The sequence below is a fragment of the Ochlerotatus camptorhynchus genome, unplaced genomic scaffold (assembly GCF_037179485.1).
Source record: "Ochlerotatus camptorhynchus isolate MF236.1 unplaced genomic scaffold, CSIRO-AGI_Acam_v1.1 ptg000406l, whole genome shotgun sequence".
Classification (NCBI taxonomy): Eukaryota; Metazoa; Arthropoda; class Insecta; order Diptera; family Culicidae; genus Ochlerotatus; species Ochlerotatus camptorhynchus.
The window spans coordinates 1,351,393-1,363,020 of record NW_027040892.1 but is presented as its reverse complement, the minus strand read 5'-3'; positions in this window follow the sequence as shown (position 1 = coordinate 1,363,020).

Sequence of the window (11,628 nt, the reverse complement as noted above, 5' to 3'; positions counted from 1 at the left end):
CGACTCTATCTACGATGCAGAAAAGGTTGTGTTTTGCTGTGGCTAGCTGCGCGCACGCTGAGTAGATAGAAAGAAGATTGATGACGATTTTGAAGATTTCCTGCAAAAAGATGATGCGCGATGCAAGTAGATGCGAGAAATCAAAGAAGATTTTTCGAAGATTGATTCGCTAGTGTGAGATTTATTGAGCATCTAGAATTATGATTTAGATGTGGCGCCCCTCTCGGTTCGGACCAAGTTCATCTAGAAAATCCGATCATTTAATTAACGAAAAAATATAACGCTTGAATTGACAGCTGGGCAACGATCAATTTCCACATCACGTCACGAGTGCGATATGTTTTTCCCATTTCAACGAACGCCAATAATTGCAACTCTTTTTCCAACAGAACCTTGTCAAAATTAATTTCGATAAATATCTGCTCTTATGCCAATAAACACCCCCGCTGTGCAGTAAACTGTAATTTTTTGAACCATTAACGTGCGGTTCCGGCATCCATGACAACAACCGAACATCATAAAAAAAAATCTCAACCACATCAAAAAGCGCAACTCCATCCCAAGTGTCGGTTCAGTGCCGCCGGTGTTTCCCATCGGTTGACCCAGGCGACGCGTGACCTCCATATTCGCTCCCTCCTTTCTTCCGTTGGGACTACCCTCCCTCTCCTACTTCGTCCAATGCAGTTGATAATTGAATACCAATTTTAATTAAATTGAAGCCATTTTGCGGGACCAGAAAGGTTATTCAAACAGATAATTTGATATCGTGTCGTCCACGCCCACGTCCGCTTGTTTTCGCGCCTCATCCATCCATCCATCCATCCGGTTGTCCTCCTATGGGGTGGGTTCCGTCCCGGTTACGAATGCCAACCCATATTTCATCATTTTTCAAACAGATCAAACGGGTCATCCGGCGTAATAAATTGTAAATTATTCTGAGAAGGCAACCATACTCAGTCTCACTGTCACACATATACGTTGCTAGCCATCAATCAAGCTGCGTGAAAGTGGAGGCGGAATTTCCACTGATTGCTCTATTAATTTTGTGATTTTTCCCTTGGAATCGAGTCAAGTCTCGTTCCGTAAGTGAATGGAAGGAATGGACTTGGCTTCTGGTAAAATTGCATGCGTTCCATCCGAATCCCCAATTTAAGCATCGAACCTATGTCGATCACATCAAAGCGCGAAAAAGGCCAGAGAGAGCCCACTTTGGCGAACGAATGAGGTTAAATTATCCTCCCAGGAGTGTAGTAGGTGCGTATGAACCAAAGGACAGGCTCCATGGTCGGATATTGCATCACTCCGGACCGGAATATTGATTAGCAGAGATGGATATGGATGCATCCATACACGGTCGCTTCTAGAATGCAGTGCGGTTAGTTTGTAATACAGCATCACTGCTGCAACAGGAAGGAAATTCTCTCAGTCATCAGCAATAGGTATATGTATGTACCTTCGTACATAATTGATACTTCCTTTTGGCTTCCCGTTACATCAAAGGGCAATAAGCAACCCTCCTCCCTCAACCTGCATCATGCAGAGGCAATCGATCGAGGTTCGACGACGATGTGAGGGTTCACTGTTTGTATTTCCATTAATTTCCCTTGATTGCCACGACGACGGCGATGCTAACTATGATAAGCGTCACTAGGCACAGGCAACACACCGCGGTCGGGTCTAAGCTCAAAGCAACATGGTCGTCGGTCGATCGGTGTGTGTTGTATGGTGTCCTGGGCAAATCAAGTGGCGGTGACCCACGACTTGCCAACATGATGTGTTAGGGGGGAGGGATGGGTTGGGTGTGAGATTGGTTCTAGTTTGAACGGAAGCTCTCAGGGGCAAATCAACAGGCTGTGGAAATGTAGGTTGCTTTCTCTTTCTATCTCTCCCTTCGTACATATATTTAAAGGATGCGCGGAGATTTCCGTTCTATTACCTTGGTTCAAAGGATACGTGGTACTCGTTCGCCGATTCAATCAGGTGATGGCCTGTGCTGTCCATATTTGTCATTTTCGTGAGTTTCTACAGTAGGCATAGGCTATGACGATTGCAGCGAAAAATCACTTCATGCATTTCTCCGAGCCGAGTCACTTCGATGATTACATTTTGTTATGTAGTCACTGAGTCACAATAAACTGAATATTTTTTTAAATGGGGACACCTGTTGTGGTCATTAGAATAAATGCAATCACTTCGGGTTTTCAGTATGTTATTAAGAAACATTTCCGGTGTGATTTGAGATTTGGGATTAATTGCATTTGTAAACAAACATGTCAATGGCTGACTTCTCGCGAACAAAAGCTCAATTTATACCAAATAATAGAGAAATCTACCTGCTAGTGTTATTAGTCTTCGAGATTGAGCTTTTACTATACTCGCGAGAAATCGGTGGTTGACGTGTTTGTTTACAAATCCTATTACGCCCAAAGCTCAAATCACTCCAGATTTCAGCTTTATTTTCGAAAGTTTTCAGTCCAAAATATTAATGTTTCCGCTGGCAGCCTTGCAACCTGACAGATGCATGCGATGCTTTTGTCGCTTGCGAGACAGCGTTGTCAGCACTGTAGCATCGGAGGAAAGAAATAATTAGTGTTTTGTGTTCTCCATTAAAATATCTAAAATATTTTTTTTAACTAGTTCGTTTATTTACTAGGCTCAGTCGTGTGTGACACTTTGCGGAGCCAAACATCAGTAAAATATAACATAGTATTTTTTTCGAAATTCACAAGATTACCAAAATGGCGGCGATCAAAAAAAGTTCGATTTTCCGTTGAAAAAATCGCTACTCAAATGCTACTACTTTCTGAAGTTTTATAAAACTTTCCCTTGTATTTTATTCCTTCTTACCTTGGAAACTTCTTCAGCCTTCACTTGAATGATTCTTTCATCTTCTACCACCACTTTCCCGGAACTTCAAGGATGCTATCAGATTTTTATTCCGGATCCACACTAGCTGCAGGAACATTTAAAAAGTTCTTAAACTTCAGAAAAGTTCAGACTTTGGTGTAAGTTTCGTTAAATTAAAGACACATTTTAACTTCTGTTAAAATTTCAGAAATGTCCAGTGAAATCCAGTGAACTTAAGGAAAGAAATATACATATTTTGGAAACTTTACAAGTCCAAAGAACTTCAGGGAAATTTAAAGGTTTTCAGGATCTTTAGTAAAGCTCAGAGAACATCAGGACAGATCAATTAATTTCAATGAAATAGCTGAAACTATAAAGGAGTTCCGAGAAACTCAGGCAATTTCCGAAAACTTCAGCAATGTCCTGAGAGGCTTATGCAAATTTAGGAAACGTACGGGAAGTTACATGAACATTAGAACGTTGTGAGAACATTTTATGAGAAGTTCTATGCTTTTTTAATGGCAGTGTCGATAACTTTTAAAAATTAAAAAAAAAATCGGATAGATCAGAGAGCTTCAATGCGGATGTTACAATAAATTCAAGAAAATTGTAAGAGCACTTAAGAGATTTCGAAATCTTCAAGAAAGTCCAGAGACCTGCAAAGATGATTATTGATATCCCGGTAGTCTTATTATAATCGCTTTGAGGATGACCAGAGAATTCCAAAACAGCCCCTAATTTCAGGAAAATTACAAGAAATTTTAAGGAATTCCGAGGAATTATTGAATATCAGGTATGTTCTGAAAACTTCAGAGAAATTGCGAAGTCTTTAGTGTCAAAAAGCAAAGTTATTATTTTGCTTTAAATCGTGAGATGAAAGCGAGGATGAAAGTCTATGGGATCGAAAAAAAATTTCGTTGTTCTCACAAAACGAAGGTTTTTTGCAGGTGATGTATAAAAACCGGTGTATTTTTTTAAAATTAAAGAACCAAATTCGGTACATTATAGGTATTGAGGTAATTGCATATTCGTAATCTGCTTTACAAATGTAATCGAAATCCAAAATTTCATCAATTTTCGAACACTGGAAATATTTTAAATAAATGTGATATCGTTTCGCAGCGAATTGACTCAACAGAACTTTTATCAAAATTAAATTTCCATGCACCCACTCGGCAACTCCGAAATCGAAATTTATTTGCCATAAAACATCATCGCACAAATTATGCAAAATATGGGCCATTAAACCGCATGATGGCCTCTTACAATAAACACTGCGAAACCATTGACTTTACAATGTCTCGGCATAAACTAAAGCAATATTTTTATTCCATAAGAAATAACAACTCATAAAAGAAAAGACAAGAAAGCTGACACTACTTTTTTATATAAATATATATTTAAGAAAACAAAACTGTATTAGTTGTACTAGTCTACGTTGGTTGACGAAATAAATAAATAAACGTAAATAAATAAACGAATACATTAGCAAAAATCACCATCTCAGCGCCCCTCGGTGGTACTTTGTTTTGGGAGTGAGGTGTCAATTTGTTAGTTTTGTGTCAAACAGTGAAGTTATTAAAATTGCTTTAATTCTTGATTTAAAAATCGAGATGGAAGTAAATGGGATCCTGTCATGAGATTTAACTAAAGCTGTTCAGTGTTCAATTTTCAGTCGGATAAGCAGTAGGGTGTGACCGCATTTCAGCATACCTAACTTCCCTTCAGCACAACCCCCTTAAATCAATCTTCTGCCAGTCGTGTACAATTTATTTTACAGTATTCGTAATGTAACTCGTGCACGTAAGCTTTTTTTTGGTTTGTTTTCCGTCGATCTTGTTTTCCGTGCTGAGCATCAATGTTACCGATATCAGGAAGGCAGCTCCCACACCTGGACCCTACCTATCGACCCATCAACTCATGAACCGGGGACCAACGGCTTTACTTCCCCGAAGGAAGGCGTGATCAGAGATGTTATGCCTCAGAACATCCCGGCGGCGCCGACTGGGATTGAACCCAGGCCTGCTGGGGTGAGAGGTAATCACGCTTACCACTACACACGGTGCCGCTAACGTAAGCTCTTTGTATTCATTGTTTTTGACTTGTCTGACGGAAATGGGTCCCATACCGCCCATGTAGAAAATTTTGCCTGTTAGATCTTGGGTGGAACGCTTCGGAATATTTAGAAAAATAAAGTTGCATGCTCTCGAGAACGTAATTTCAAAATAATATCTTGTTTAATCAGGGCCTTAACAATCGTTACGTCGGTCATAGCTTGTTATGATGTAAAAGGCACGATAGCCTGCGGAAAGAGCAAATCAAAACATTGAACGTCGCGTGAAGGTGGTACGCAATGAAGGCCTAAGTGCTTTTTCGTAGCTTTTAGTTTTCGGAGTGGAAAGATTGTCGGTTGCAGTGGCTTGCTTACTGAGCAGCAAAACGAGGTCCCAGATCCTTTCATATTTAAAAAAATATAGTCAAATCGCTTATTTATCGTGTATCTCAGGCCCATCCACATTCAAGATTCGTCAATCACTTTATTTGTTAATATGACTACATGCTTTCAGTTGTCCTACAGCTGTCTACAGCAGCAGTCGATTTTTTATTTCGTTGTGAACCACACGATAGCCTGTTTTCGAGACTCGCTATTATATAGTTGCTCTTTGTTCGTTGCTAGCAGTTCGGTGCCTTTTGTTGCTACGGTGCAAGATGTGTGAAGTAAAAAACACCATCAAGTTTAGCTTCAGCCATTGTGATGCCAAACCAAACATCGGAGCGATAGTAAATTTCGCCAAAGCAGTCGACGCGGATCCGGCTGAAATGGAAGCTGTTTATCGCATTGGTGAGGAAAGGGGAGTCTTCATGAAGTTCAAATCAGAGGAAGCGATGCTCCATGCTCTGACCAGTGCTGTAAATTTTCATATCATTCGATTGAAGGTGAACCACTACAACCATTCAATCAATTCTGTGTAAACGAATTCTCACATGACCATAATTTGAAGAGCCCCTTTCTCATTCGAAGCTCATTGTCACTGTCAATTGAGTCACTCAGTATCATTTGATATACGACAGTGGAGTATGGAAGAAATCCAGGAAAATGGTCCCGAACAGACAAGTCGACCCGATGTCGGATCAATGTAAGGCTAATTTAAGGTCGATGTCGACCCAATGTCGTGTTAATGTCGGGTCAATTTTGGGTTTATGTCGGGTCAATGTCGGGTCGACATCGGGTTGGGGTTTGATAGAAGTCAGGTTGGTGTCGGGTTGGCTTAGCTTTTTCGCCGGAATGTCGACCAGAGCTCCGTTTGTGTGTAGGTTACACTCAATCGAATGATATATAGCGTTTCTCAAATGAGAATGATCCATGCCTTCGTCAAATGACTAAGCAACTGATATCACCCATTTGGAGGAGGTCCCCTTTGATAGCGAATAGCTACTTTTCTCATTTTCATCAAAAATGTTCAAATGATTTTGAGAATTTACAGCACTGGCTCTGACATTCAATTCGGAGGATTTAATCTTCCATTATGCGAATGGAACGACGGCAAAGGTACGCATGTCGCATGCTGGTGAATTCATTCAATATGTGCGTGTGTATGACTTGCCACCAGAGGTACCCGACAACGAGCTGGATAAAGTGCTGGGGAAATATGGGAAAATTAAACGCATCATCCGGGAGAAATTTCCAACTGATCTGTGTTTTGAGGTGTATACAGGGATACGCGGTGTATATATGGATGTGAAGAAGGAAATCCCCACGTCGTTACATTTCTTCAATCGCAAAGGAAACATTTTTTATGATGGCAACAAAGACAAATGTTTTCTGTGCAAGGCGGACGGACACCGGAAGCTTTACTGTCCCAAGCGGAAGGCTCGGAAGGAACCGGAGAAGCAACTGAAGGAAAAAGGAAAGCAAAGTGAAAGAAAACAACACAGCAGCAGTACGTATGGTGGTGTAGTGGTGGAAGGTGCGTCGTTTGTCATTAGCGATCAGGAAACGGATACGGGGTTGGAGATGTTGAATGCAGATAACGAAATGGACGTGACTACCCCGACGACCGACGAGAGTAGCGGAGAGCATGCAACGGGAAACGATGTTCAGAAACAGCAGCAGCGATCACGATTCGGGTTCAATGAAAATGAGGAACAAATTCGGGAAAGAAAGAAGTTGCGTGCACGGGAGAAGATCGCTTTGTCGCCGCTTCGATCGCCACCCAGAAAAATGATATGATAAAATATATTTGTACATATTTTTCTTTTGTATTTTGAGTACCATAATTGGTATTCTATGTTACTCGGCTCCGCTAAGATATTTTTATAACATTTGAGCCTGCCAAATAAACGAAATGAAAAAAAAAAATGACTACATGCAACAGCAACTCGATGATTAAACAGGAGCTGGTTTGCCTAGTGGCAAACTTTTTTGCTTACTGAGCAGAAGATCGTGGATTCAATCCCAAGCTCCTTCGCGTTATATGATCTTTAGGACATCAATTCAGCTTATCGTTCACCAAAACGAGCTCTGCTGCAATCCAAACCCTCTTACCTAATATCCCAGTGATTTCTCGTGGAAGTGCAGAGGTGTTCTTGGCTTCCATCAAAGCGAGAGTCACGTCAACACATTCCTACCCATTCCTTTCTTGACTTGTGCTCGGGCGCGGCCGGCGCTGCTATTGCCTAGTTTGAGATAACCAATTGTTACACATTGAGGGTGATTGCTAGTCTCAAGCAACGTCTATTGGTTATCTGTATAATTACAGCTGATCTGGCAATAACAGAGTAGCAACCGTGGGCGGTCAATCATGCTCATGCTCATGCTGTCTGACGGAAATGGGTCCCATTTGCCGAAGTAGTGATGCGCCCTATAATGAAAGGAATGAATCCTAAAAATGTTCTTTCAACATAATTTTATCATGACGTAAAATAGCACCAATTAAAAAAAAATCAAACTATGTGTTCGCAAAAGAGCATCCAGTATTTTACGAACGCTGATGGCCACCACAATCTAGCTGAGTTTCTGGTAGGGAACATTCGATTTGATGTTTGGGTTATGTAGTTTAACGTGTAAACGATCAAATTTGACCGTTTACAGGTCAAACGACACAAGTCAAACTTCAAATCATATGTTCCCTACCAGAAACTCAACCAGATTATGGCGGCCATGAGCACTCGTAAAATCCTGGATAGACCGAAAGCATATCACTGACAAACCGATATGAATGACCATGGAAACACCATGAAATTTCTGCTCACAGCACACTACTGACATCAGTCTCTGTGTTCGCGGGAAACGCTTATATAAGCCACGAACACGCGTTCAAAATTTATGAGTTGGTTCGTGTCTGATCTATTATAGACAAGTTATTTTTAGCTATAGGAGAAACAGCCTTATTGTTGCGCAACAATAGGGCTGTTTCCCTTAGATACAAAATTGCTATGGTTTTGACAGATGGGATCGCTGCACATTTGACTCGGTCGTTATAGATTTTCGAGCAAAAGTTAAGGTGATTCCTTGTAGAGTCCACAAATGGCCGTGTAGGCTATAAATGCATTTCCACCTCGAATTTTCAATTACACACATCTCGGAAATTAGAGTTCCATTTCACCTGAAATTGCTACTGCATGTATGCTGCAGCGCAGCAAACGTGGAGTAACGGTTTCATTGTAGTACGTGTCGTGGAAGCTGATATTTGTGCACTTAAAGTTTCGAAGTGGTAGCGAGAATAAGGATTTCACAGCGAACCACCTTAAGTTTAAGCTTCATGTCGGTTTGTCGGTGAGCATATCCCGTTACCCGATAGTCTTGCTTCCACTTACCCTATAACCTTTCCTCCCGTTATCCTATATCCCCTAAGATGTGCCACTTGATTCCGATATAGCTATTCTAAGCATTCATCTCTTTTGGCACCTATTGCACATTGTTTGCTTATTACTAAACGACCTGTGTCTTTCGAGTAGTGCTTTCACTCCATATCGGACCAAAATAGTACTGGGCAATCATGTTGACGGATCATGGGCCGCAGACGTCGATTCAAACACTCCCGAACGTAAATTTCAGTGTTCATCGTCTCCTTCGTCACAAATGGCTTTGACAACTTGCCACACTCACATATCGCTTGCCAAACCATGGCCTTTCTTACCAATTTTTTTGGTGTAAATTGACTTATCGGCATCGTCAACTTCCTAACCATTATTGACTGGGTTGTATTGGTCTCTTATAAGCGTCTTGTAGTCAAATTTGACGTATGTTTCATCGTCCATTCTTGATTTGTTTTCCGTGCTGACGCTGAGCACCAATGCTACCGACGCCAGCAAGGCAGCTCCCACACCTGGACCCTACCTATCGACCCATCAACTCGTGAACCGGGGACCAACGGTCTTTACTTCCCTTCCGAAGGAAGGCGTGATCAGAGATGTATGCCTTATTAATTCAATTCATCCCGGCGGCGCCGACTGGGATTGAACCCAGGCTGCTGGGGTGAGAGGTAATCACGCTTACCACTACACCACCGGCGCCGCTACATCGTCCATGATAACACACGCCAATTTTCCAGCTTCCGAGCCCTCCGTTTAACGGATGCCGCTTGTTTCTCACTCCGTTTCGGCTTCTTCTGCTTCTTGAACGTTTTCAGCCCTTTTCTTGGCTTGGCACGTTGGACGTTACTCTTCGATTTTCTCAGTGTTTTGCCAATACTCGAACAGAGAACTTTTCTTGTTGACGATAGCTTGGTGATCTTCTGGTTCACTTTTCGGTCCACCGGTCCCGGTTTACGGCCAAATTTTGATGTGTCCTCGAAGGTAACTTCTTCACCGAACTCGCATTTTGATGTTGTGCCAAGCACTTTCGCGACTTTCGTGGATTACCCGGAGTTGCGATAGTGAAGGTATGATCACAGACAAGCAGACATAACATGCTTAAGATGTTCATCGAAATCGCTTTTAACGGTTAATTTAAATGTTGCTTAGTTGGTACTATCGCCACTTGTGGCGCGCATAATCAATTCCCTTGCGTTTTACGTTTACACGCTACAGTCATCTGTTGAGTGTAAACAACAGATGGCGGTAGTGTTTACAATGCTAAATGTTCAATACTTCACTTCGCAACCGATGAACCGTTCTGACGGCCATATGAGTACCCAAGTAACCATTTAGGCTCTGAACCATTTGTTGGATTATTTTAACTTTTGGTTAAAATTTGACAGATGAAAAGTTATCGATTAACCCTGCTATCCGAGTGTGGTTACTTCTGACAGACAAGAAGTTAAATTTTGACGACCGTGGCTCGAAAACCGGTCGATCGACAGCACGGGGATTTTCGAACATAAGAAATAACTTTCGAAATGTCACTTTTAACCACGAGTTCAATTTAACTCGGCAAATGGTTCACAGCCTTAGTCGCAATATAGCTTGTATTTACTTACTTTGCTTCAGTATGGTTAGTTGGGGAATCTGATGAAACTATCATTTCTTGAAACTAATCCCTTTCATTCTCTTTTCGTACTTTGCATATAACACCATCTCATACTATACTCTACATTGATTCAATGACTCATTCCAAGTGCTCGGTCGACCAGCGAGCCTTAGGGTTGATGCATATATTATGTCACGCTCTATGGGTCTAAGACTTTGTGACAAGCAATGCATTAGGTTTAGGAAAAACACAAGGGATTCCAAAAGAAGCAATCAATGGCGGCAGATTAGCGGAGCATGGTGAGACCGAGCCTATTATTATTATAATTTATATATTAAACATCAAAATTAAATTCAATTAAATTGGGGTTCCGGATCGGGGAGATATTATCCACGACAGATGTCAGCGAATGGAGGATGATTGGATCGGTATTGAACATATCGAATGATGCAACCAAATGGGATTCCGGTCCAAATATCAGGTTCAGTAAGTGGACGAAGCTACACAGAACTATGGCGTTCGTGCATCGATTCATCAATAATACTCAGCAGTCGCAGCGGAGAGAAGTACTGGTTCAAGCAGTTCTAACACAGGACGAATTAACACGTGCCGAAAATTCGTTGTGGAAACTAGCGCAGGTGGACATCTTCGCATCGGAAATAGTAATTCTTAAAGCGATGATGGGATAACCGGAAGCTCGACATGGAATACTGCCGATGTTTAGTACAATATACAAGCTGTGGCCGTTCATGGACAAGAATGGAGTGATACGCAAACGTAACCGATTGGGGAATGCTGAATAGATACCGTACGGAATCAAGTACCCGGTAATTCTGCCCAGCAAGCATCTAATCACATTTCTCCTCGTCGACAATCGTGCAATGGTGAGACAGTTGTCAACGAGATAAGGCAGCTCTACGAGATTGCAAAACTGAGGTCACTGGTTACGAAAGTCTCGGAAAGCTGTATCGGGTGTAGAGTTCTTCGCGCTTATCCACGCTCGCCGGTCCGGCTAACTCTGTATGTACGGCCGTTCACATACGTAGGCGTAGATTTTTATTATTTAACCGAGGTCGCAGCAACGTTAAACGGTGGATAGCCCTGTTCACCTGCTTGACTATCCACGCTGTTCACCTGGAGGTTTTTCACAGTCTATCGAAGGAATCCTGCGTCATGGCTGTAAGAAGATTCATATTACGACGAGGTTCACCGGCTGAGATATTTAGCGACAACGGGACGAATTTTCACGGGGCGAACAATCAGCTGAAACGGGAGATGGAGGAACGCAACAATCATCTGGCTACAACCTTCACCAACTCTGCGACTCGTTGGTCGTTCAACCCGCCATCCGCACCACATATGGGTGGTGT